This window comes from Melanerpes formicivorus, unplaced genomic scaffold (assembly GCF_026170545.1).
Source record: "Melanerpes formicivorus ecotype bairdi unplaced genomic scaffold, bMelFor1.0.p_v2 SCAF_17, whole genome shotgun sequence".
Taxonomy (NCBI): Eukaryota; Metazoa; Chordata; class Aves; order Piciformes; family Picidae; genus Melanerpes; species Melanerpes formicivorus.
In genome coordinates, this window is record NW_027142369.1 from 3684045 (window position 1) to 3710113 (window position 26069).

General features: G+C 37.3%; 1 long non-coding RNA gene across 1 annotated transcript; it reads left to right on the top strand.

Annotated features, from left to right (window-relative positions):
• The first annotated feature begins 12219 nt into the window (after nucleotides 1–12219).
• On the top strand, nucleotides 12220–25508 carry LOC137446501 (uncharacterized). The gene is made up of 3 exons (XR_010988658.1): nucleotides 12220–12251; nucleotides 12600–12718; nucleotides 25422–25508. It is a non-coding gene; the product is annotated as an uncharacterized lncRNA (long non-coding RNA).
• Nucleotides 25509–26069: the final 561 nt, after the last annotated feature.

Below are 26069 nucleotides of genomic sequence, written 5' to 3' on the forward strand. Positions count from 1 at the left end.
TACTTAACAATTAGCTAAGCTGTTACTATTCTTTCAAAAAGTAGTATAAAATAAAACCTTAAGAAATCAGAAGACAGGAAAAATCAAATATTATTAAAATGATTATTATTGAAATAAAAGACAAAACATTATTATTATTTTTATTTGGTGTCTTTGCCTTTCTGATATACTGTGTCATCTTTACAAATATTTTTCCCTCTCTGTGAGACCAGATATGAATCCATTACTTTGACTGAATTGTTCTTTAGTTCCCTGAAAAATGTAGCTGACTAGGAAACTGGTAATCACCAAATAAAATCATAAATTTTGTCATCTATTGCTCCCAAAGTTATAGTAAGGATACTACAGATGTGCTTTTTATCTGTTGGCTTTTTATAACTGGCTGCTTTTTCCTGTAATTTGTTTATTAATATAGGGTGCTTAATCTGCTAAAATACTGCTTCTGCCTCTTGATGATACAAGCAAAACATACCCCTAAATAAAATTGCTTAATTATTCCTGTGTGATAAATTTTTCATCTAAACCCAAAACTATAACATTTTACAGTAGTCCTGCTCAGAGAATCACCCCGCTCTATATACTTATCTATATGTCTATTGGTTATTTTGCTTTCTGTCCAAATCTCAGCCCTCTTGTCTCCCCAATTGTGACTTTCATACCAGAGTAGTAGCATGATTAATTTTCCAGGTCACTATCTTTTGCTTGAAAACCTGATATTTCCTTGCAATATACAAGTTGTCATGGGGTGCATGTCTCAACTAAACCAACCAGAAGCTTTTTTTTTCACATGGCTAGTTACAAATAAATTGCCGTGTACCTGCCTTGCTGGAAATTGAGACAGTTGCAGGTGATATATAGACTCATCCCTCCAATTTCTGTAAACATAGAACTTCATGAAAGCACATGTTGGGAGTATAAAGAAGAAGAGGGAGAATTCAATGAAGCTGGAAAGAGAGAAGTTCTCCTTTTGAGGTTTGAAGCAGAAGGTAAGCAAATTTTGCAGCCTGTCCCCTCACAATTTGATAGAAATTCTTACCAATGTTCCCATCACAGTGCATGTTTTAAAATTACTCCTAAGTGCCTTCCTGCCAGTGCTTGTAAGAGAGAGCTAGCAATAAGTATAGCTCATGTTTCTGAAGTCTGTATCTCAGAACTGATAAAGTTAGAAACTTTGAATAGCTTAAATGTGGAATGTGTTTGGCCAGTCAACGCTCTGTTGTCGGACACAAATCATCAATGCATTACAAAAGGAATTCTGCACACAGTGATCCTTAATGTGAGCTGGAATTAAACATGAAACCTTTCAAAGTAGCACTGTAAGGTAGACAAATGTACAACTTTCTCACAAGTTACTGCAACTATGGAAATTTTTAATTGTCTGTGAATTTACAAAAGTTTACCCTGGGGGCTGTAAATTCCTTTTGTAGGGGCTTTGTATCTGTTTATCTTCTTGCTCTTCTCTGCATCTTTAACTTCTGTTTGCTGCTTTGACTACACTGGGTCTAAAAATAACTGAAGCCTAAGAAATTATATCCAAGCTGAACTTGGCACATTTTGCTTATCATATAATATTCCCTTTGATTTAATTTCCAGCTCAATAATTTCTGGCTATTTTAAAAATGTACTTACTAGTACACATAGATGTCCAACAAATAAAGCACATTTTGATATGACTATATAATACAACACTTATCTCAAATTTTCTTCACATTCATAAAAAGATCTAATTAAATTTAGGAATTCCTCAAATGAAGCAAAAGGAGATAGATCTGATAAAGTATGAATTATTACTGAAATGGAGTCTTCAAAACTTTTTTCAAAGATATTGAAGACCCTCCATGTAATGTAGAAAACCCCGCTACTGAAAACATTCAGGCAGCAGTCCCACTGAGCAGTGATAAAATGTAGTTGTATGAAACATAGAGAGGAAGAGAGTCTTTAGTATCTAAACTGAGAGTTTTATAATTAAATGACACTGGAGGGACTAAATGCTAGTGAGCATCTTTTAAAAGCTAAACCTTGATTTCTTTACCTGGTTTTCTCAGAAATACTTTTTGTGAAAATGTTTATAGTCATTACAACTGAAAAAGTTTGCAAGAATCTATCAGTTTCATTAGCTCTTCTACCTCTGGAAACATGGGTTTCATATCATCTTTCTTATTCTGCTTTCCTGTGTTACACTGTGCTCTGCTATGTCCTAGGCAGGAGCCAGCCTCTTAAAATGAGATGACTGATCCCTGTGAAATTCGGCCAGTGCCCTCAGGACATCTAGTTTCCACAATAAGAAGAGAAAGACTGGTTGGTCTACATGCAACTCAGGAAGCTTCATCAATTATTTTTACGTATTTATTTTTAATGGCAAAAGGTATGAATTCTCACTATTTCTAAACAAAATTTTAGAAGGGAAAGCCTGGAAAATCTGAGGAATAACATCAGTCCAGAGGACTATATAGTCATTTGAAGATTTTCTGTGTTGCAGAAAAGTAGAAGATGGACAACTGTAGGCCGTCCGCAGAGACTTTCAAACATTCAATTAGAAATGTTTATGTTTTTTGAATATACTTTATTATAGTCCTTTTTCATAGAAATGTGTCATAGCACTAGTGTGTAATTGCATGCAGTTTGAAGCATAGTAGCCTGTAATTTCAACAGACAAAAATTTACGGTATTACAAAATCTACTTTTCCAAGTATTTTTCACTTTTCATCACTTAGTATCTTGCTGCATAAGGTAAAGAATGGGAAAACCTAAATATAAATTAACACAAAAAGTAGAGCAGTCTATTTCTTCCCTTTCGACACCAGTGCCACCACTCACTATTTTCCTTTTATGTTTTCGTTATTGCCATTTAAATACTTGAAGTAAAATCTTTGATTCTGGGAAGGGGCTTGGACACTTTCCTAAAAAGAAATTGATTTTCTTCCTTTCTATTTTAATACCAGCAAATCTGGGGTCCGTTAGTCTTGTGATGCGCATGAATTGCACTCCATCTTTCTGGCTGGTTGAAAAGAGACCTCCTGTGAGGAAATCTCTCTAATTCCCACACTTAGTCAGAATGTGAAATGGGAGTTTGAATTCTTCCTGGCCCACCCTGCTCATGATGTTCTTCATAAATTCTGTTGTAATTCTGAGGCCAATTGCTGTAATTATGTTTTCATTGGCCTTCTTCATTTATGCTTCATTTCCAGATAGTCCTCAATTTGGCATGTTGACTTAACTTCTCATGTAAAAAGAGAATAGTACACTGTTCCCCCACCTCCAGTAAAATCTCCATAGGCTTCTTTATCAACGAATAGACCTTAAGAATCTACTCTTGGGATACATCATATCTCAACTAATTTATTATGAGAGAGTACTCTTTCAGAGAGTTTTTAACTTCTAACCTAACAAGACATTGTTAGGTGCTGTGATATATTGATTTGGAATATAACAACAATGCTTAATCAACCTTTAATAAGTGTAAAAATATCTACATCTAGATGTTGTACTCATGAACTCTTCTCCCTGTGCCAACTTTCCATATGATGCTAAGGCTACATTGCATTACAATGTGACAACAACATCCTACGGAAAGATAAGGAGGCTAGAATCTGTGCAGTGTAGGTTTTCATGTGACAGTATCCTGAGAATCATTAATGTTGCTCACTTGAAATAAACCATTCCTTCTAGCAACATCTGCATCATTTCATTGTTTTGTATCATTATTTTTTTTCAGCTGTTGGCAATCAAAGAAGAGTTTGAGATGTAAGGTTTCCTTCAGTAGCTACAACAAGCCTAAAAATCCAAGATACAGGAAGGGATGATTTTCATGTACTGACGGTATTTTAATTCTAATTTTAAATCACCTTATAATTAGGTTTTAAAGTACTTTCTCTTTTTGTTTTTAGCATTGGGTCTAAAACACAAAGTTGTTGTTTTTTTTTACTTTCTAGCCAGATTACATCTTACAAGTTCTACTTACTGGATTTTTTTTTTTTCTTTTTAAAATTATAATTAAAAGTTTTTTTTCAAGTGTAAATCCTCAGATCATACCCATGACACTTCTTTAGCCTTCTTGCTCTAGCTTGCTCTGTAGCTTTGTTGCCTGCTGTTAAAATGACTGAGGAATTTGACTCCAGAGATGCACTTTGGTGATACATAAGGGATTGTTCCCATTAAATGAATGATGCTGAGTCAGTCAACAATAAACTTGGCTCAAGAATTTCAGTGCAAAACAAAACCTTTCCTGCAGCATAACAACTTCATACAAGAAACAGTGAAACTAGGTCAAATAAGACAAATCTGTAATGATGTAGCAGAATCGTTTAGAGGGATTTTTTTACAAAATGTAAGTCATTAGGTCTGGTCAATGTGTCAGACACACACAGAATATGAGGATGGTAGGGGTTGGAAGGGACCTCTGGAGATCATTTAAAGCAACACTCTTACTAAAGTAGGGTCACACAAAGCAGATTTCCCAGGATCATGTCCAGGCAGGTTTGTAAAATCTCTGGAGAGGGAGGCTCTACAACCTCTCATGAAGCAGATCCCTGCACAAAAAATACCTTATTGCTTTTCTGTGGGACATGAAAAATGGTTAAGATTGTGGATGATTAAGGTAGCAGATAATGGGGTATATATGTGCTTGATATGGATTTGTGAAACTGAACTTCAGAACAGAGCACAAACACCCTGTTTGCTATCTACATATAGGCTGGTTGCAAATTTTGATAAGACCTGAGTTTACAAAAGTGGCAAGTTCTGAATAATAATGACAACTACATTTAATGATGCTAGTAATGTACAGTTAATGTTTTCTATGACATACCATCACTGGAGCATAGATTTGACATGTAGTCTGCATCTCCATTAGAAAGGGCATGCAGCGTAGTCAGCTAGTCTCAGTTATAAGTTTTTTTAATAACACATTTTTCTTAACCACATATAGTCAAAATCTTGGAAATTTTTTTAGTCTTTCTTTGTAATCAATTGTTCATTATGTGTTCTTGAAATTATAGATTCTCATAATTTAAGCATTTTGAAAATTGTTTGTTAAGGAGAGCTGAAAAATACTACCTTCTTGTAGTTGTGGAGATATTGATGTTACTTGTGATGTGGAAAAATGCAGCCACAGTCAATATATTACACACACAGAGTAATCCTGACTGTGGAGAGAGCTAAATTTCTGAACATAAGTAATTTCTTTCTGATGACTGAATTGCCCTGAAGTATTACAGTTTGTGAGAAGACAAACTATCTTACAGCCAACTCTGCAATGTCCAAGGCCTTGGCTCTATTTGCATATTTTATACCCTTAGAGTGAACTGGAAAATGAAACCCCAGAGGAGGACTGATGATCAGAAAACAGAATTTGGGTCCAAGTTCAACAGCTACCATTGACTCCGGTGAACATCAGTTAAGAATTTGCATGCTTGTGTTATCCACATAGGAACGCTAGTGTGTGAATATTTTTTTTTTTACTGAATATTTTCCCCCAGTGTTCTTTCTTGCAGTTGAGGAATAATGAAAAAGGAAAAACAAGCAAACAAAAAATTAGTTATGGAATGAAAAATGTCTCGATTAAATAATTTCTGCCAGTAAAGCTCTATTGGTCTGAAATCTAAATCAAACTGTAGAGAAAATAACTGCAGTGAAACACAGCTAGCTAGAAAAACAATCTGATGATTCATATTTAATTATATGACATTTTATGAAAGTAATATTGTTTAATTTTATTGACTTATCAATGTACCACAGCACATCAGATGGACAGAGAAGTAGCATATAGAACAAGTAACTTTTGTAACTTGGATATGTGGAACATTTGCAGTAGTACCCTCAAACACTGCACAATGAGGAGTTAAATGAGGAAAATCTGGTTAATGTAGTGTATTAGAAGCATGGCCTTTGCCAGTAGGAAAAATAATAGTTCCATTAACAAGACAGATTAATGTTCAAGTTAACATATCGTTCCCACATATTCTGCCCTGTTTCTGTCTATGCATAAAGAACAGATGTTAATTTATTGCTTCACATTTCTTTCGGGAAGAAGCAAATTTAACTAACCAATAAAGTGAAGGGACACATACCTGTGTCATACTGTTTTGCACAGAAAAGTCCAGAGGCCATCAGACAGTGCTTTCTGCCTACCCTGTGAATCTCAGAAATGTTTCCTAGTTTCTAATTGCAATGGTTCATTAGTTATCTTCAGGGGGAAAATAAAAAGAAACAAAAAAATGAGCTGAATATTGCTATACTTGTTCCCTCAAAGTTTCAAGAGAAAGAAAAAGCTGTACTGATTGAATTAGCTGGGCCAGTTTGGAGAAGAAAAGGCCTTCCAGTATCTTAAGGGGGCCTACAAGAAAGCTTGGGAGGGACTTTTTAGGGTGTCAGGGAGTGATAGGACTAGGGGGAATGGAAAAAAAAGTAGAAATGGGTAGATTCAGATTGGATGTTAGGAAGAAATTCTTCCCCATGAGGGTGGTGAGACACTGGAACAGGTTGCCCAAGGAGGTGGTAGAAGCCCCATCCGTGGAGGTTTTAAAGGCCAGGGTGGATGTGGCTCTGAGCAACCTGATCTAGTGTGAGGTGTCCCTGCCCATGGCAGAGGGGTTGGAACTAGATGATCCTTGAGGTCCCTTCCAACCCTAACAATTCAATGATTCTATACATTTGGCCCAAATATTTCTATTAGGTTTATTTCTGTGTGAATTCTGGTTGAGTTTTGTAAGTGATTATGGAGGAAGATGTAATTGCTGTGTCTGTACAAGATTTAGTTGGTTAAGATTGAGAGAAGGCATGTGGAAAATATAGCTACTACTATTTTTCAGGTAAAAAGCTGAAGTAAAAAAAGTTTTAATTACTTACTAAGGTGGAATTGTGTAGTAGAGTCAGGAAGAGATATATTTGGAATTTTTTTTTTTTTTCCTGCAGAATTGTATTTTATTTTTAATTGTAAACTGAAAATGGTTGACTGCACATTTTACTACCATGCATGACACTGAAACAATTTTAATTGCTGCCAATAACCATATTCCAGGGGACTGAAGAAGAAATTATTATAAATGTGATTTCAGGAAGACTGTTCTGCCCTGAATTTTTTGATAGTATAATTCAGTACTGAAATGGACATAATCTATGATAACATTTCAAAGTTGAGAGTAGGCTGAAACATGACTACTGGCCAGGACTGAAGCAAACAATATACTAAAAATGTTGCTTGCTTTGGCAGTAAGATACATTTGGTCGGTTGCATCGTCCTCAAGAATTTTTGACTCCCAACAATATATTTCCCAGGGTATTTGGAGAAATCTAATCAGCTTCTATCCATAGGTGATGTAAAATAGCAGATGCTGATGTAACAGAATGCTAGAACCAAGAAAAACCTAAAAAGAGTGTAGCACTTGGTGCCATGGTTTAGTCATGAGGTCTGTGGTGACAGGTTGGACTTGGTGATCTTTGAGGTCTCTTCCAACCTTGGTGACTCTGTGATTCTGTGAGTGACTGGGAATTTCACAAACAACAATGTCATGATTTTACTGCAGCTTTGCTGCAAACTGATCATGAGGTTGTTTTCAGGGTCAGAAGCGGATTGCATGCCTAGCTGCACGCTAGAGAGAAGTATGTTAAAGACACCATTTAGCAACTTAAACAGTGATGTGATGGCTTCACTTCTGGCTATGTAAAAGAGGGTTATAAATCAAAGTAAATGGGTTATCTCCTTTAGAAAAAAAAAGAAAAAGATTGCAGCTAAGTATTAAATGCCAGGTCTTTATGAGTCTTATTAAAATAATAATTCCATGTTGGCTGTAATGGGACAATGGTTTTGGTATAACAGTAGGCAAAATAATTATTTTTATTAATTATGTTCAGAAATTTTTAGTTTGTTAAGATTTTAGAACAAAATGTTTTATAAAAAAAGGGAGAATAAATAAAATATTTCCAATACTTCACTTCTGTAGAGACTCTTGTTCGGGCAGTGAAGGGCAGGCCTGAAAAAGAACCAGAGAGTAAGGCTGCCCCCATAGAATTATCCAGGCCAGAAAGGACCTGGAAGATCAAGTCCAGCCACGCACTCCACCAAGTCTATCACTACATGTCCCCAAGCACCACATCTATATGGCTTTTAAACACATCATAGATCACAAAGTCGAATTTTGATAGGGTTTTGGCAGTCAAAAAATAAAAACAAAACAACTAATTCTCTTTCATTAATGAATGATAAGCTTTTTATCTTCAGAAGTAGTATTGCCGAACTTAATTTAGCCAAAGAAGTCATAAACCTGAAAAATTATGTGAAAATAAACCACATTCAACAAAAATATTGATTCAGCCCCTTCACAGTGCAATTGACACAGAAAACCTTTGGATATAGGTCATTCCTAGGTTATGAGACTACATCATACATTTTCAATAGAGCAGCTAGAACGTCAAGAATTTTAGAACACCTTCTAAGTACAGCTAGTGACTTAATGGGATAACATTTGTTCACTTGAATGTGCATATTTTTATGCAGATTTGAGGTATTTATGGCCAAAATACATGAAAGATGGTTCTTTGCAAACCTCAAGTTCATATGGATGCTTGATTGACATGTAGTTTTCATGGAGAGAGAGTGGAACAAATAGAAGTACTTCTCTATAATGTTTCCCAGTTATTGCCTTACTCAAAATGAATATATGGCCCAGATACCCCCACCTCACTACTACAAAAAAACACAAAACAAAATAAAATAAACTGAAGCGAACAAACAAAACAAAATCCACCACACACTGAAAGAAAATTGCAAGTCAAAACCCCCAAGGTAAACAACACTGCTAGTGACTTCTCCAAAAAGCAAGCCATACAGAACTATTTCAATACTGAAATTAGAAGCATTTCTGAGCCAAGCTGTCAGTTTTTGTGAGTGTTTAAAATTTTAGTGTAGTTCACTTCTTGACCCTCATCACTGGCCCGAGTCCAGGCCAAAGCTCCAAACCATATACCTTGGAAAGCTAACAATGCTGCTGCAACTCTACACTTCACATGTTGGAATTTTTTTTTTTTTTTAATTAAAAGTAGGTAATTTCAGGCAAACTTAAGTCTACAGTAGATACATCTACACAATCTACAACTGGAATATACTGAAAAGCAAATACATCCCTGGTTAAGTTATATGCTAAAGTTCATTGGCAAATTTTAGATGCCATTCTTCATTTTTCTTTGACAAATAATGTTATCCTGAAGTGTGCAGACTTTTGATTTTTTTTTTAAATGTTCAGTTAAGATATTAGAAAGAATGACTAATGCTGAAAAATACTTTCATTGTTCTGCAACAAATGTGAGGGCTTTTTTAAAGAAAATAATTTTTTCTGCCAGAAAGAAAGCTTTAGATCAAATAAATTCTATCATGTTTATGTCAATAAATGGAAATATTAAGAAGGAATCTTATCAATGTATGTAAATATCTGATGGAAGACTGTAGACAAGACTTGAAGCAGGCTCTTCATGTAGATGTCCTGAAATGCAGGAAATTCAGTTTAAAAAGAAGGAGAAAAAAATTTATTCTTTTGTGGGTTGCTCACAGTGGCTGTGTTGTCTACACCCTTAGGGATATTCAAAACTTGTCTGGATATGGTCCTGAGCAACCTGCTTTGAGCAGAAGTGTGGAACTGGACACTATCCAAAAATCCCTCCCTGCCTCAACCCTTCTCTGATTCCATAAACTTTTTTTTTTTTTTTTCCTGTTTAAACTTATTTGGCTAGGAAAAGAACTATAAAAATTATATATACACACAATTTTCACAGAATTCAAGAATGTATCTCTGCAGCTCCCCCGCTACAAAACTTGCCATGTAAACCAAATACTGCTACGTACTACCTAACAAAGAAGACTTTGCATGTCCTTACAACTCTGTGTCATATATAGGTAATTGGTATTTGTTTACCTCTGAGAACCTTATGAGAATCCCCCAGAACCAAGGAAGAACAAAGTTTTTCTGGATCCCATTTTGTCTTTATAAAAGCTTATTTGAATAAGTTTTGATAACAGCAAAGCTACATTTACAGCAACTTAGGCTGACTCTGATCCTCATACACAGAACTGTTTTTAGGAGCTAGGTCAAGGTATGGGTCATTTTGGTCTAATCAGATCCTAAGTAGTATGAAGGATGATCAGAGGGCTGGAGCACCTCTCCTATGAGGACAGACTGAAGGAGTTGGGGCTGTTCAGTCTATAGAAGAGAAGGCTCCGAGGTGACCTTATTGTGGCCTTCCAGTATCTGAAGGGGGCCTACAGGAAGGCTGGGGAAGGACTTCTCAGGATCTCAGGTAGTGATAGGACTAGGGGGAATGGAATGAAGCTGGAGGTGGGGAGATTCAGGCTAGATGTGAGGAGGAGGTTCTTCACCATGAGAGTGGTGAAGCCCTGGAATGTGTTGTCCAGGGAGGTGGTTGAGGCCCCGTCCCTGGGGGTGTTTAAGAGCAGGCTGGATGAGGCTCTGTCCAGCCTGATCTAGTGTGTGGTGTCCCTGCCCATGGCAGGGGGGTTGGAACTAGATGATCCTTGTGGTCCCTTCCAACCCTGAACGATACTATGATACTATGATACTCCCCACATATATTTTTTTTTTTAATTTATTTTAAGTATAGGCATCAGTTGCTATCAAAAGTCTTTAGTTTAATACCTCACAAGCATATATTTAGGAGCATGAAAGTAACACTTTAAACAGCATAAAGCTGCAGCTGTTCTATGAGCAAGATTAAATAAAGAGCTGAAGATAAATCTCCTCTTCCTTGTCCTCTTTTTTCACCCACTTCACAGCTGATCATGTTTAGTTCTGCCATATGCAAGCCTCAAAGTATTATCTGTGTCACTAGAAAGGCATTTTGCTTTTCACCACCTTTGAGAGCTGGTGATAAATCTCTTGCTACAACTAATACCCATGCTACTGTCAGGCTGGAGCTGAGCCATCCAGATTTGAACACCCGCACCTACTCTAGTCCCCTTCAGCTGTCTTTTTATAGTGGAGTGATATGTTTTTACAGTGTGATTCATGTTCTTCTAGATGTGATTTATCTAGATGTTTTTAGATGGAAGCAAGGGCCTGTTTTACCCTGTTTATTATAAAGACACATGAGGGTACAGAGCTTGCAAAAAGCTGTGGTTGTCTAAAATCAGAGGTAAAGTATATATCTCTTTCAGCCAGCATCTATGCTGCAGGCTTAGTGCTTTTGTCATGCTTACCTGAATTCCCATCTTCATGGTCTTAGTGCCCAGAAAAGGAGCAAAATTTTTCCACCCAGGTTTTCCACGACCTGCATGAAACACAGAAAACAAGAGAAGCCATCATCTAACTTCCTGCATATTTCTCTCTCTTGCTCCTGAAACGTGGAAAACCAACACCGCAACATTGTTACAGTGTTACACAGAATAAATGGATTTTATTACCCTCTGTTGAGTGCTTGTTGGTAGGCTTTACTTAATTAAATATACGCGTGTTAATTAGACATTTGCAGTTACCCAGCTTTTAATTGCTATCTCAAATCCTTTGGCTGTTGCTGGATTCATTGACAGAATAGACAGAAACATTAATATTTCTTTTCATAGAATCACAGAAGTAACCAGGTGGGAAAAGACCTTCAAGATCATCAAGTCCAACCTATCACCCAACACCATCTAATCAACTAAACCGTGGCACTAAGTTCCTCATCCAGTATTATTTTAAACACTTCCAGGGACGGTGACTCCACCACCTCACTGGGCAGCCCATTCCAATGGCCAGTTTCTCTTTCTCTGAAGAATTTCTTCCTAACATACAGGCTAAACTGCAAAGTTGTTTTAGAATCATAGAATTGTTGGGGTTGGAGGGGATCTCAAGGATTATCCAGTTCCAACCACCCTGCCATGGGCAGGGACACTTCACGTTAGATCAGATTGCTCAGAGTCACATCCAGCCTGGCCTTAAAAACTCCCAGGGATGGAGCTTCTACCACCTCCCTAGGTAAACTTTTCCAGTGTCTCACCACCTGCATGGTGAAAAATTTCTTACAAACATCCAATCTGAATCTACCCATTTCTATCATTACCTGGCACTCTAAAAGTCCCTCACCTGCCTCATTTCCCCCCTTTTTACCCTCAAATCCCAGAGCACCTGGGTTCTGTTGGAGTCTCCTCCCACCCCAGGTGTGGCCACTTGTCCCTACCCATCCACTCCCCTATTTAATCCCCTCCAGGAAAGGTTGAACTCTTAAGCTGAGCCCATCTGGGCTAAGGGATCCTCCTCTCATCACTGGTGAGTCCCTGTGGTGCACACTGGGTGATGGTGGTGGTGACAACAAAGGCCGGGGGGCCTGGTGGCCCCCCGGTTGTTAGGAAAAGAGTTGATGACTACTCCAATATTATCCATGGGTGCTGGCTGGGCTTCTTTACTGGTGCTGAGCTCCTCTGTGTAGTATCACAAACTCATCACAATCCTAGGGAAAGGCTGTGGTCTGTGAGAGCAGAGCTTTGGGGAAGGGATAAAGGGGTGGCTGGTACCCCAGGACCACAGCAGAGCTTGGGTATGGTATCAGCTGGAATAACCACAGGTGAGGCTGCATGAGGAAGGCACCTGCTTTGGGTACATATTTGCTTCTTCCAGGGGTTTGCCTTATTTACTTCCACTTCTGCCACCCAGTGCCTGGGCAGATGGATCAGGAGGCTGCCAGAGCAGGTCTTGGCTGTGTCCTAGGACCCTGCCATCCAAGCAAAAGGCAAGAGGTGGGTCTCTTCCCCCCCCTTATGTGAAAGTTGTAAATAATCACAGAATTATTGAGGCTGGAAAAGACCTCCAAGATCATCAAGCCCAGTCTATGACCTAACACCACCACATCAGCTAATGCTTGCCACCAAGTGCCACGTCCAAGCTTGTCTTAAAGACCTCCAGGGATGGCAACTCCACCACCTCCCTGGGCAGTCCATCCCAGTGCCTAATCAGCCTTTCTTTCAGGAAGTGCTTCCTGATACCCAACTTAAACCTCCCCTGTACAGCTTCAGGCCATGCCCTCTTGTCCTGTCACAAGTTGCCTGGGAGAAGAGCCTGACTCCCACCTGACTACAACTTCCTTTTAGGTAGTTATAGAGTCTGATAAGGTCCCCCCCAGAGTCTTCTCTTCTCCAGGATGAACACCCCCAGCTCCCTCAGCCTCTCCTTATCAGACTTTCCCTCCACCCCTTTCCCCAGTCTGGTCTGCCTACAGCATTGGATGCCATTTGCCAAAGAGCAAAAAAGCATCCAGTGTTTAACCAGGGGCACACTTCAGTGTCTCAGCAGTGCTGTCCTTTATTTGCCATCTTTTTCAAACACTAAAAGCAGTGATGGGTGAGGGGCACAGGGTCTAGGAGCACAGGTAGTTTGAAGGGCTGCCCACTGACTTCTCTGAGGTTTGAAGCAGTGCCTTACTGAGCCATCTCCTGTTGAGGCCTTTCCTAATCCCTTCTCCAATGCAGTGAGCAGGACCTTTTCAGCTGTTACGCACATTGAAAAGATTGGGCTTGAGCCTTCAATAGGCATCATTTCCCATGTCTCTGGAGATGCCTTTTATAGACATCAATATGACTGACTTTCACATCTTGCCTGCCTTATAGATTAACATAGTTACAGTACTAATAACTGCTGCATGTTTCTCTAGAACAAGCAAACAGCTTCAGCCTGAGACTTAGCTCAAGGACAATCTGGAATTGAATATATCAAAAAAAGGACTCAGGAAAAAAAAAAAAAAAAGCATGCAGTTTTGACACTGGGGAATAAAAGTGCTTCAGAAAGGACATCAGGCATTTGGTGGGCATAGTTTGGCCCCTAGTGGATGGTAATTATCATTGTCAAATTGAATTGGTAGCCTTTGATCAAGCAAAACAGGGACAGAATAACCCTGGAAACTAAATTACCTCTTAGCTTTGGAGATGAAGCTTGCTTCAAGCCATACCTGAGATGAAATTGCAGTCTACTGACAGGACAGGTAACTAAACAATGTTTGCCTCCTCAGCGGGACAGCAAGTATGTTTCAAGTCCATGCCTAGAAAGTGAATCCTTCTCTTCCCTCTTGAGCTAAGAAACATACTCATCTGATTGGAAAGGTCAATGAGTATTTCCCTCTTCCCTTGCTAAAGAAGAGACAACTAACATGCTTAATTTGCCAAGAAACTGGGTCCTTGTGTTTCTTATGTTGAGCAAAACCTCCCACAAATACTCCTTCATTTCCATAGCATAGATTTGTTAGGGTTGGAAGGGACTTTAAGGATCATCTAGTTCCAACCCCCCTGCCATGGGCAGAGATATCTCATACTAGATCAGACTGCTCAGAGACACATCCAGCCTGGCCTTCAGAACCTCCAGGGACAAGGCCTCCACCACATCCCTGGGCGATCTGTTCCAGTGTCTCATCACCCTCATGGGGAAGAATTTCTTCCTAACATCCAATCTGAATCTACCCATTTCTATTCTATTTTTTTTTTCCTCCATTCCCCCCAGTCCTATCACTCCCTGACACCCTAAAAAGTCCCTTCTCAGCTTTCTTGCAGTGAAGTGCTTTCAGTTTAGGCTCTCACTGCAATTTCTTAACAGTAGATTTCTACTTAATGTTAATAGCCTCTTTTTAAGTTTCTCGAAGACTGGACTGAACTTTAAAAATAAGTAAATGCATTTGTTCTTTTTAAACTTAATAGTCACACTCTTAATAGGAATGCTAGCTCCAAAGTAAACTGCTGCAGAAGGCTGGCTTTGAGTTCGGGTTTGCTAGCAGGATCAGCTAATCCTAGAATGGCCTAGGCTGCATAGATAGAAGCAGCCTTATTACAGGTTTCTTTCTTGACTGTTAGATCATATAGAAATTAGTGTCCAGATGGAATTTCTATTGACAAAAACATCAATACACAACATAGTGGTATCTATACTCGTATATCTTGTCACTTGATTTTTCTCAATTTTAGTTTATTTGTACAAAAGGATATATCTGTGAAAGTGTTGGGTTTTGGTGTTGTTTGGGGTTTGTTTGGGACTTTTTTAATAATATAGGCCTGAATTTGCTTCTCCTGTTTTCCACTAAATTTTCCATTCCAAACAAACTATTCCAGTGTTTTATTTCCCCCTCCAAAATTCCTTACTAACATTTTCCCTCTTATCTGTTTGGCTTTCAGCAGCCTTTTCTGGTCTTTTTCATTAATAGAAACATATGGTCATGCAATAAAATAAATATGCATTTTGCTCTTGTATTTTAAGCCATGGAAAACTCCCCAATCCAAATACTTCAAGTATTTCTTTGCCACATTGGTCTGTCATTTGACTAATAGTTTCTGCTGTATCAGTCATTATATAAAAATCATCTAGATCTTTCTTTATTTAGTCAAAAAGCAGACTGTTACATCCACCTGCTTAATTTTTTTTTTTTTTATGTATTTCTAAAATATCATCTGTACTAAATTTTGTGAGGGACATGTGCCCTTGGAGCACTTTCCTTTTTACACATTCATCTTTTTTTTTTTTCTCTTTTTTTTTTTCCCCTGCTCTTTTCTCATTTCCTCCCTAAAATAGGTTTCTCTTATTTCCTATCAGCTAACATAACAACTGAAGCTGCTGACATCTAGACTTAACTTTTAGCCAAACTTTCCTTTATCCCTCTGGGAAGAAAAATCTAACTTTCCATGGTTTGCTTTCATAAAGGTTGAGATGTTATGCTGACTCCAGGTAAATGACTCAAATCTGCCCAGATGACCAAACTCATTCTCCTTTTCCCTTCAGGAAACTTTTTTTGAATATGCATATACAATTCTTTGATAACAGATATGTAGCCAACACAATATCCTCTGGAAAATGCCTGTTCTACTTCAAAGTGCTCTCCCTTAGATTATTGAAACTCACTTTCTGAAAAATCTTCTGCCTTCTGCACAGGCCTGATTTGAAGGACTTTCAACACCTACACTTGCTTTCTGTAGGAAGTATGCAAATAGGGAAAAGCTGAGTTTCTGAAATGAGGAATAGAATTGTTACTGGTACAGACCTGGATGTCTGAGTGAGCATGAGAGGGGAGATGGGAAAATTTCACTTTGCAATTTGTTCATGCATTAGAGTCATCACACATTAACAGCCTACCATGTAACTTGTAAGGTTAGAAATAAGAATTCATAAGTTTAACAAGGCCAGGCTTGTTTTGCAATGAAGAGGAAAAACCCAATATATTGAAACCCAAATTAATTAAAAAGTGTATGTATTATGTGAGTTTTTATGTTGAGTATTGATAGCTAAAATCTCATAGTAGAAATTGCCATAATTAATACAAACTTTTATCTTGCTTTGGAAGAAGTAGAAATCAGCAAACTTGCTGAAAAAATTATCATTACCTATACAAGGACCATGCTTGAGTGTGACCTGATACTGCATGTTTAGCACATGCTGAAATATCAGCCCAGGCTGAGAGTTTAGATGGCATATTTTGTAGCTCTTGGGTTTCGTTTCTATTAAAACCAGAGCACAGGAGATGGGACAAGTAACACAAGCTCAAGCCTCATCCTGATGTTAGAGTCAGGCTGTAGGATGACTGGGAGCCCAGAAGTTCTCACAGTTTGCTCACAGACCAAGTGAGACAATGTGTAAATGCAAAAAATGAATGATCACAAAAGGAATATGTCATCTTCTTGCCACCCAGAGAATTAAGACCAGACAATACAATACACTTCTAGTGAATGTCACTGATAGCAAGAAACTACCATTTTGCAGGGTTTTTTGTCATTATATAGAGCACCTTCAACCACAGTGTACACAGTTTCATGACATGTTTTTCTCATTCAGTTCTTTCCTAAGGTATGAATATTTTCCTTAATGTTTTACAGCCATTTACATTAGTATTTATGGGTCCTTTTCATTCTGAAAGGTGACTCTTTAGATATTTCTGACATATCTGAAGAAAACAGATACATAACGCTCTAATGCAGAAGGGAAAATGTCAGAATCTGGTTATGTCCTTTACAGACTACTAGCATGAGTTCATTGGGACACACCTTGTGATCTTCACACTTGACTAATCATAAAGCATTGTCTAAAGCATATGAGAGATGAAAATAAAGTTGGTATTCACACTAAGATGAGAATGAACTTCAGGCATCTAAGTTTAGGATCCTCCAGAAGGCAGTTTAGAGATCATATGTTAACTTGTTACAGACAAGTACCATGTTTTCTTTGTTGACTGTTGCAGGAGCTCAGTGAAAACCTAAGTCAAGCTGTGGTTTTAAGGACTTTTGAAGTCTGCATAAATCTCCATGATCATGAAGATGGACAGAAAGTCTGTGTCTCTTCCCACACATTTCAGAAACCCACATCTGAGATGGCTAGAAACTAAACTGACCAAAGGAGGTGGGTGGGGAACGAAAGATTCCAAGCTTAGTTTTTAGCCATGCCAGTTCCTGGATCCTATTCTGGGACCAAATATCTGCATGAAAGCTATTGCTAACAGAAAGGAAGGAGTGAGAAATACTCAAGGATAAGAGAGGAGGATTACCTGTTTCGAGAGCACTATAGTTTTATGTTCTAGTACCCTGAGTGTGAAAGGGACTTAATTTAGTTATTGCCAATACTTAGCACTGAGGAATAATAAGAATGTACATCTTAGTTGAACTGATTGTGGAATAAACTTCCAAAGGATATAGAACAAAGCTGGTGTTTCATTACATTTAGGGAGTACTGCCAAATCCTTGTCCTTGATAGAAGACTTCCACCTGAAACAGGCATGTTCATGATATAAACCAACCTTGCTCCTGCCAGAACTATCAAAACACTTAATGCAAAGCAGTGTTTCTGTAACACAAAAGAGGAGTGCCAAAGGGTATATGAATTGCTGCAGCCCTTGTGACCCACTTTCTGTGAAAGGCATTGAGAAGTTACATGGTTGGGAAGCACTTCAAGTACTTAGAGAATCTGCTTTACAAGTTTTTCTCCTGCTTTTGGTGGAATGACTCACAAAGCATGCCTCAATGTAAGAAAGATCTCGAAAGCTGTACCTGCCATTCAGTAGTGTGTTACAGATGTCACCAAGATTGCCTCTGTTGTGCTGCTTCAGATTTCTGTAATTGAAAACAACTCCTGAGTATTTTTTCTTTCTTTGTGTTTGTTTTAATTTGTTGTTGTTTAGGGTTTTTCTCAACGTGTTTTTTTTGTGTGTTTTGTTTTGCTGTCTTTTTTTGCTCTATGTTGATGTTAAACTAAGACTTCAGGCCACTAGTCTACTATTTCACAACACTTACAAGGTCCTCTGAATACTACTTTGTATTCAGAGAATAAACATCAGAAACCTGCAGGTCAGGATCATGCCTTGAATTTGGAGTACCCTTATTCAGTTCCAATGTCCACACTACTCATCCTGCCAGAAGAATCTACAGCTAATAGATAAAAAATAGATATTTTGGAGAAATTTTCAAGTGTAAGAAAAAAACCCAAGACAATAATAAATAGAGGTTAATACAAACCATTTATGTAAGATGTTTTGCTAAGACCTGAATATGAGAAATAATCTTTACATGGTATAAAGCCAATATGAAGTTTAATTTCTGTTCTTCTGTCTTACAATCCCCAAGATCAACACCAAAATCATTAATATGGATATTATGATTTATTGTTTATTCTGCACTACTTTTTACTGTTTCAAGCAAAATCTGGGCCCTGCAGTCCTCAACAATTATGAGTGCATGGCTAAGAATGGTTCTACTCTAAAACACAGCTATGAAATTTTCCTATCTTCAACATTGTTTTTATCACTTAAAACCGAATCCCTGACTTCTTACCTTCTCCCCCCTGTTACTTCATAGTCACACTACAGAAAGTGAGATATATTTTTAACTTCCTGGGGGATTTATTTTGCTTGAATTGGCCTATTAATAATAATGTAAATGTTCACCCAGTAATGAGAAAAAAAAAACATTATCCCCTTCTCACTTCTGAGAGCTCAGAATTCCTAATGTAAATTCTTAAGATGTTTTGATTTTTAGCATCCAGTGGTTTTGCTATATTCAGCCTACTCTGCCTCAGCTGTTTCTGAATTCCATTTATTTCATTTATAGTAACACTTAAATCAAGTTTTAAATTGATGTAGCACTCTAAGCTAATGGCTATTTTCAGTATTTCTTTATTCTGTGTGCATATGAACTTAAAACAAACACATTCAAAATTTGTACTAAATGGAAGAAGCATAAAATATCTACATGGCAGATAGAGAGTATGAAACCAAATAAACCTTTAGAATAATTAAGTGTTCCTGCAGAAATATGAGGTTATTGTAGGAAGTGGAAGGTTAAATCACTTTAGAAATCCTTAGAGGTGAATTCACTCAGAGCTACTACAAAGCCACAGCTACTACAAAGCCACACACACATGCACATACTCAAGACAGTTTACAGCATCTCTTAATAACCTAAGAAATACCAACACATAATATAATAAAATGTAGTCAATGCATCTTGATGATAATAAGAACATAGGTGTCTGTGATCAAAATGCATCCTCTAAGTAAAAAAAAATAATAGAAAATTCAAAGAAACAAAGATAACTATCTAAATTCTGTGAAGACCAAAGCCTGAAAATCTTTGAAGCCTTAAACTTCCAGACTGTCTATTGCTGGGTATACAGCATCCTCTAGACCCTTTGAAATCCTTATGGTAAGTAGTTATTCATGCTTTTGTTTGTTTGTTTTCCCCAGGTCTCACACTGGTTAGGTAAGTAACCAGTTCAGGGATTCATGGAGGTTAAAAGGACAGGAGAGTGTGATGGAGGGAAGGATAGAGAGATAGTAAGGTGGAAAAGTGAAATAGAATTGAAAATAAGGATGGAGAGATGTCTGTTTAGTTTGGCTGAGATACAATTAGTTCCCCCCATAGCATCTTTCATAGTGCTGCGTTTGGTAATGGAAGTTGGCTGTTGATGACACACCAGTGTTTTGTCTATTGCTGAGCAGTACTCACACAGTACCAAGACTGTGCTTTCCAACATTACCTGCCACCTCAACAGTAGGCTGTGGAGAGGTCAAGATCTTCAGAAGGGACACGGTAGAGAAAGCTCACCCAAACTGACCAAAGGGGTATTCCATACCATATGATGTCAGCTCAGATATAACTAAGGAAAAGAACAAAGTGTGAGAGCATTAGACGATGGCATTTGTCCTCCAGAGCAGCTGCTATGTGTATTGAAGTCCTGCGTCCTGAGAATCAGCCAGACGTTTTTTGCTCATGGGAAGTAAATAATATTTTTGTTTGCTCTTGCTTCCACATACAGCCTTTGCTTTCACTTTTACCGTGTTAAACTGCTTCTGTCTTGACCCATGGGCCTATTGTCATGTTTTCCCTCTCCCCTGTCCATCTAAGAGGAGGAGTGATAGAGCAGCTATGGTGGGCATCTGGCCCCCATCCACGGCCAAACCACCACAAGGGAAAATAGGAAGGAGGCTTACAGCTGAAGTATTCTAGTTAAAATATGCACGCTCCCTGAATGTGCCAAATGCTGCAGCATGCCCAGGTCACCACCTCACACTTCCTAGTATGGGGTTATTTCTGCATTTATTTTTGCTTCTCTTTCCTTATTCTAGTCTTGCTAGACCAAAATGCAGAGTATTAATAAATAATCTGAAAGGTGATGATACAGACTATTAGATTGTCCTGTCATTGGTATATATCTTTGTTCCATTAACAAACAACTACAAGCAGTATCTCCATGGGCACATAAACTGTGTGTTTATGTTTCTAAGTATAATACATAAAAAATAAGACTTTCATGTGACAGGTGAAAGATATAACAAAGAATAAGTAGAACTTGTTTTCAAAGGGAATAATTATGTCTGCTAAGCATTTGGGAATTTTAAACCCATATTTTTATCAATTTCCCAAAGCTATCTAAAGAACTGAGAATAAAACAGAAATAATTCTGAAATTTCAAGTATAGTTAGTCATGTTAAAGCAAAAAGTAATTTTATCCAGCAGTTTTTGTGGTCTTACAATAGTAATATTTCTACACCTTGCTTACGAGGAGAATTAAGTACCTAACAATTTCTACCACTTTATTGAAACAAGAGTTAAGTGACTTCTCCAGCTCTGCATTCAATGATGTGATATAGGTGTCTGTGTCATCCTTTCCTTCAGTACATACTGGTACTGGTTCAACTAATAGTTTCAAAATTCAGTGATCTGGGTTGAAGTCCCACCTGTGCTAGTTTGAGCTGTTACCAGACTGATCTATGAATACCCTAGGCCACTAGACTACCACAGAAAACAGACTATATGCATATTTCTTGTTGAAGATGGTTTGTAGGACAGCATGATTAATAAACATTCTCTAGTCCAGTGACAGGAAAGCTCATGAAAGATATAGAGGACACTTTTAATTACTTTCCCTTATGAATATTTAACAATTAATATCTATTTATATATCATGAAGTAACTCCATTGGGTATGATGCCAATCCAAAATACCTAAGGAGATAGAATGCTTTGGAGGACAAGACAGAGGTTCCTGACCAGGTTCTAGGTTTGTTTAGGCTGTGAAAGAGACTGAATATTAAGCTTTAATACGCTCTGTGAGTGTAGAGGCCACTGAACTATAAACTATTCTGTGTCACATAAGACACAATCTTATTTTGACCAAAAATAACATAATATCCTGAAATGCTGTAAATTTAAAGTGTTCTGACAGAATAAGGTTCATTTAGGAATTACCTGGCCATCTCACAGAATCAATAAGGTTGGAAAAGACTTCAAAGATCATCAAGTCCAACCTATCACCTAAGACCTCATGACTACTAGACCATGGCACCAAGTGCCACATCCAATCCCCTCTTGAACACCTCCAGGGATGGTGACTCCACCACCTCCCTGGGCAGCACATTCCAATGGCTAATGACTCAGTGAAGAACTTTCCCCTCACCTCAAGTCTAAACTTCCCCTGGTGCAGCTTGAGACTGTCTCATTTCAGATATTTTAGCAAAGTTATCTCTTTTCTTGTATGTTCTCAGTATTTTGTCCTAGCTTTTTGGTTGAACTGGTATTTTCTTCTCCAAAAACATTCATGTCATGAAAACTTCCAGTCATGGAGACTACACAACCTCTGCCTATTTCGGTTTGTACTGCCTTTCAGCAATTCCTGGTTATTACATAAGAACTACACTGCTGCAAGCAAGTCAAGGAAATAAGGTGGGGGTAGAGTCTCACCTTGGTGTTTGAAATGCAGTATAACCACTTGCATAGAACTGTAGTGGAACACAACCTAGTGAAGGCAGACATGTCTGTCTTCATCTGCATAATCATTAAAGAGAGCTAAGACAGTGGCTTGAATGGGACACAACTGAACTAAGTGAGAAAACATAAATACTAAAGAAGTTTTAATCTGAGACTCTACTGTGGTTTCAATCTACTCTCCAGTAACTGAGAGGAGTTGATTTTTTAACTTATTTTTTTTTATTGTAAGGTACTTATTCAGTCATAAATACAGAGCCAAGGATTCTTCTGTTTGTGATGCATGTTTTATTTATTTCAAAGCATGTTCAGTGGTTAATAAGTCATGTTAAAAAACCAAAACAAATGAACAAACCAAGAAAAACTAAACCAAACAGCAAATACATTGTGAAGTTCATACAGCATCTTTCTAAGAAAAATATGTAGCTTTCCCTGGACTTTCAGAGCCTCTGATTTAGGAACACTGTTTAATTTTCTGATTTGTTTTTTTTTTTCCCCCAGTTGGGTTTATTCATTGCAGGAGAGGAGCTCTTTTAGATAGATAATTCAACTAGAAAATAGGTTGACATTTTAAGGACTAAAGGATCATCCTTAAGCATTTAATCTGCTAAGTTTCTGTGGAGAATCTATTTATTCTAATGAGCTCTTTCTAGAGACCAATTTGAGATTGTTGCAATCTGTGTGGTTGACTTAGATTGGTTAAGTGAACCATATTCTATTAGCAGCACATGGCAACAATGCAAGTGGTCTACAGATAATAATTGCAATTAGGTAATTGAATACTTCTGCGTACTCATGCTCTTGTGATTTCTACATTCTCATGCCATCTGTATGATGTACCTATTTCAAGTCACCAGAAGGGTGTGTAGAATTTCCTTGACTTTGAAATCTTGATTAGTATACCTCTTCCAGATGTAAACCCATATAAAGATAAAGGAAGGTGTAAAAATAACAGCTTGATGGCCCAGAAATTGTAAACTGGAAGTTATTACAGCTCTAGTAGAGTTATATATTAAAACAGATGTCTCAATCTAAATGTTCACACTTACATACCTGGGCAAAGATAAAGATGGGAATACTCATTGTAATAGTATATTTGTTTTAGATCCACTGTAGAGACAATGTTTATCATCATTGTATGTGACAGAGCATGTGTCAGGTGAGATCAGTTTGCATTTACACATATGCAGAACAATTTGGTTTCATTTTTTAACTAAGAGATGTAGCAGTAGGTCCCAAACTAGTATAAACTGTTAAACTACCCATTTAAGTTCTATTTTCATCAGCTAAGTGGATAATCTCTACATGCTCTTCTTGCTTGTGTTATTAAATGTTATACAATCTTACCTTAAAGTCAATTTGGAAATGACTCAGTTTCAGCTCATGGGAAGAGTTCAGTCTCCTGTTGTAGAAAATTACTTAAGAACCTGTATAATAAAATAATACATCAGTGTACAAACTTCAACCACTTTTTGCATTCACCCATGTGGACAATAATGTAACCTTTGAAAAATTCATTCAGAGTTAAAATGAATAATGGGGGCTACACTGGCAGAGAAAAAAGTGTGGCCACTCCTGTCTTAAGCAGCCAGTTGCAGATATGCATAACAACAGAAAAATAGCATTAAATTACCACATTTTCTGTTGACAGATTAGAATCTGGGAGATTTAAGGTAGGAAGCGGTCAAATTCTTTGTTTTAATCTTTTTTCATTCTCCCCTCCCCCATATTTGCAGGTACCTGCTTCAGGCAGGGTTCTACTAACCCATCTCTATCTCATACTTCACCTAATATTCTTGTAATACTGCTAATTGTTTGCAAACAGGCAATTTAATCAACACTTTGCTAACAGGCAAATCTTTATTCTCTCCACTGTTTTGTGCTTTGACACACAGAGAACTGAGGCAGCTATGTCCCAATTGCTTTGTTTCCATGTAATTTAACAGCAAGACATTATTTTCTCATAAGAGGTGCTTTGAATTTTTACTGCTAATGAATAAATTAACTAAAAAGGTTAATCTGCCTACATGTTTATGAAACATTATGGAAATTGCTCTCAAAAAGGTTTAATGGTAATTGAGAGCAATTGTAAAGCATGGTACATTACACTCAATTTTATTTTTACTTTTTTAAAGTGTACACATTGTGCTCATTTTAAATTTTACAGATGTGTAGGGCAAGAGATATTTTTATAAATGTAAAGGAAGCTTTCTTAAGAATTCTCACCTTTCCACATTCCCAGCATTATGGGCATTCAGCTGATAGTAGACCAGTGAATCGTGAAGTAACCAAGCCAATAATATTTTTAAAAAACACATTAAAAAATTAAAATTAAAAAAAAAAATCCAAAGCAAAACAACCCCCCCAAAAAATTAACAAAGTGTTTGTCATACCAGTCTTTTCATAGATGTGGTGTAGGATCTACTGTCCACTCCAGAGCACTGTGTGTTCATAAGAGCTGATACATACAGCAAACTGAGATGCAACTTTTTAATGCCTAAATAAGTCTATCAGTTTCTATTCAATAAGAGAGCATTAGGCCTGGCCTTAGTGAGATGAGATGTTTTTAGAAGCTCACAATTCTGCCTCTTTTGACACCTACTCTTGACTATTTGATTTAAAGTGAATGGAAAGATAGGGAGAGAAGGAGGGGACAGAAAAAATAATGCAGCAAAATGTGGTCTTATAAGTGTTTATAAATTACATTCATGGAAAATGTATACATAAAGGTTTGAATTCAAGAGAAAAAAAGTAAAAATAGATTAGGAAATATGCATTTACAGTCAAGTCATTTGCATTTATTTCTTCACTGTATTCACTCTTTTGGCTTGATTTCAAAACAATCGTGATGTCAGGGAATAAGATACATTTCTGAAGGACAGTATTTACTTGGTTAATTAATGCTTGATTTGCCAAACTAAATGTTAAAATGCCAGACTAAATGCTGGAATGTTTTGGGCATTTATATTTTAACCAGATGGATATTTTTTCCTGGGGTTTTACTTTAGTCTTTCCTAAAAACTTATAAAACTCAGATTCTAACAGATTCCTTTGTGTGTGTGTGTGTGCACTGTCAGTGTCTTTCAGTAATTCTTTGTGACATTTTGTCTTAATCTACAGTGATTTTGAAAACACTGCCTTTTTTGATTTGATGGTTTTCCTTTATTTTAATTCTATCTTTGTCAGTCAACCTTTCTCTATTCTGTTTTTTCTTCTGTGGGCAGGAATCAGTTAATGGTCTGGACAGCTTGCTTCCTCTGTTGCCTACAGCTGGCCAAGGCCTGTCCACTCCTGCACTTCCAAACCTGTTGCAACTACATCATCCTCCTAACTTCCACTGAAGAGCAGTCTTGGTTATTTCACTTCTAGAAGATCCTGCTACTTGTTAGCATGTAAAGTGAAGATCACTTCTCCCTTTCTATTAATATATCAAATAAATAATGAAGGTCCTTAATTTTTTTTATGTTATAGTATGGTTTTATTTAAAAAATAGGTAGAAACATAGGATTTTTTTTTTTTTTACTGGTGCTTATAAAAATCATAGCCTATATTCACATTCAAATTTTATCCTAAAAGCTATTGCTCCTATTTGTCCTATGTAGTGACTCTCATAGCCAAAACTCTCTTACAATTTTTTTCTGATTTCTCCCACAAATGTTTTAATGGATATTTTATACAATTTTCTTCTTGTATTTGAATAGGTTTTATAAATCATTGGTGGTTTTCTGACTCTCCCCATGTCTAGTTACAAATCTACCATTCTTTGGCCTCTGGTAGGTACTTTTATTTCTCTTTTAGAGATGCCACTTTCTTTTCTCCTGATACTTCCAAAATGAAAATGAATCTGTTTCATCACAGAGAATCAGAAATCT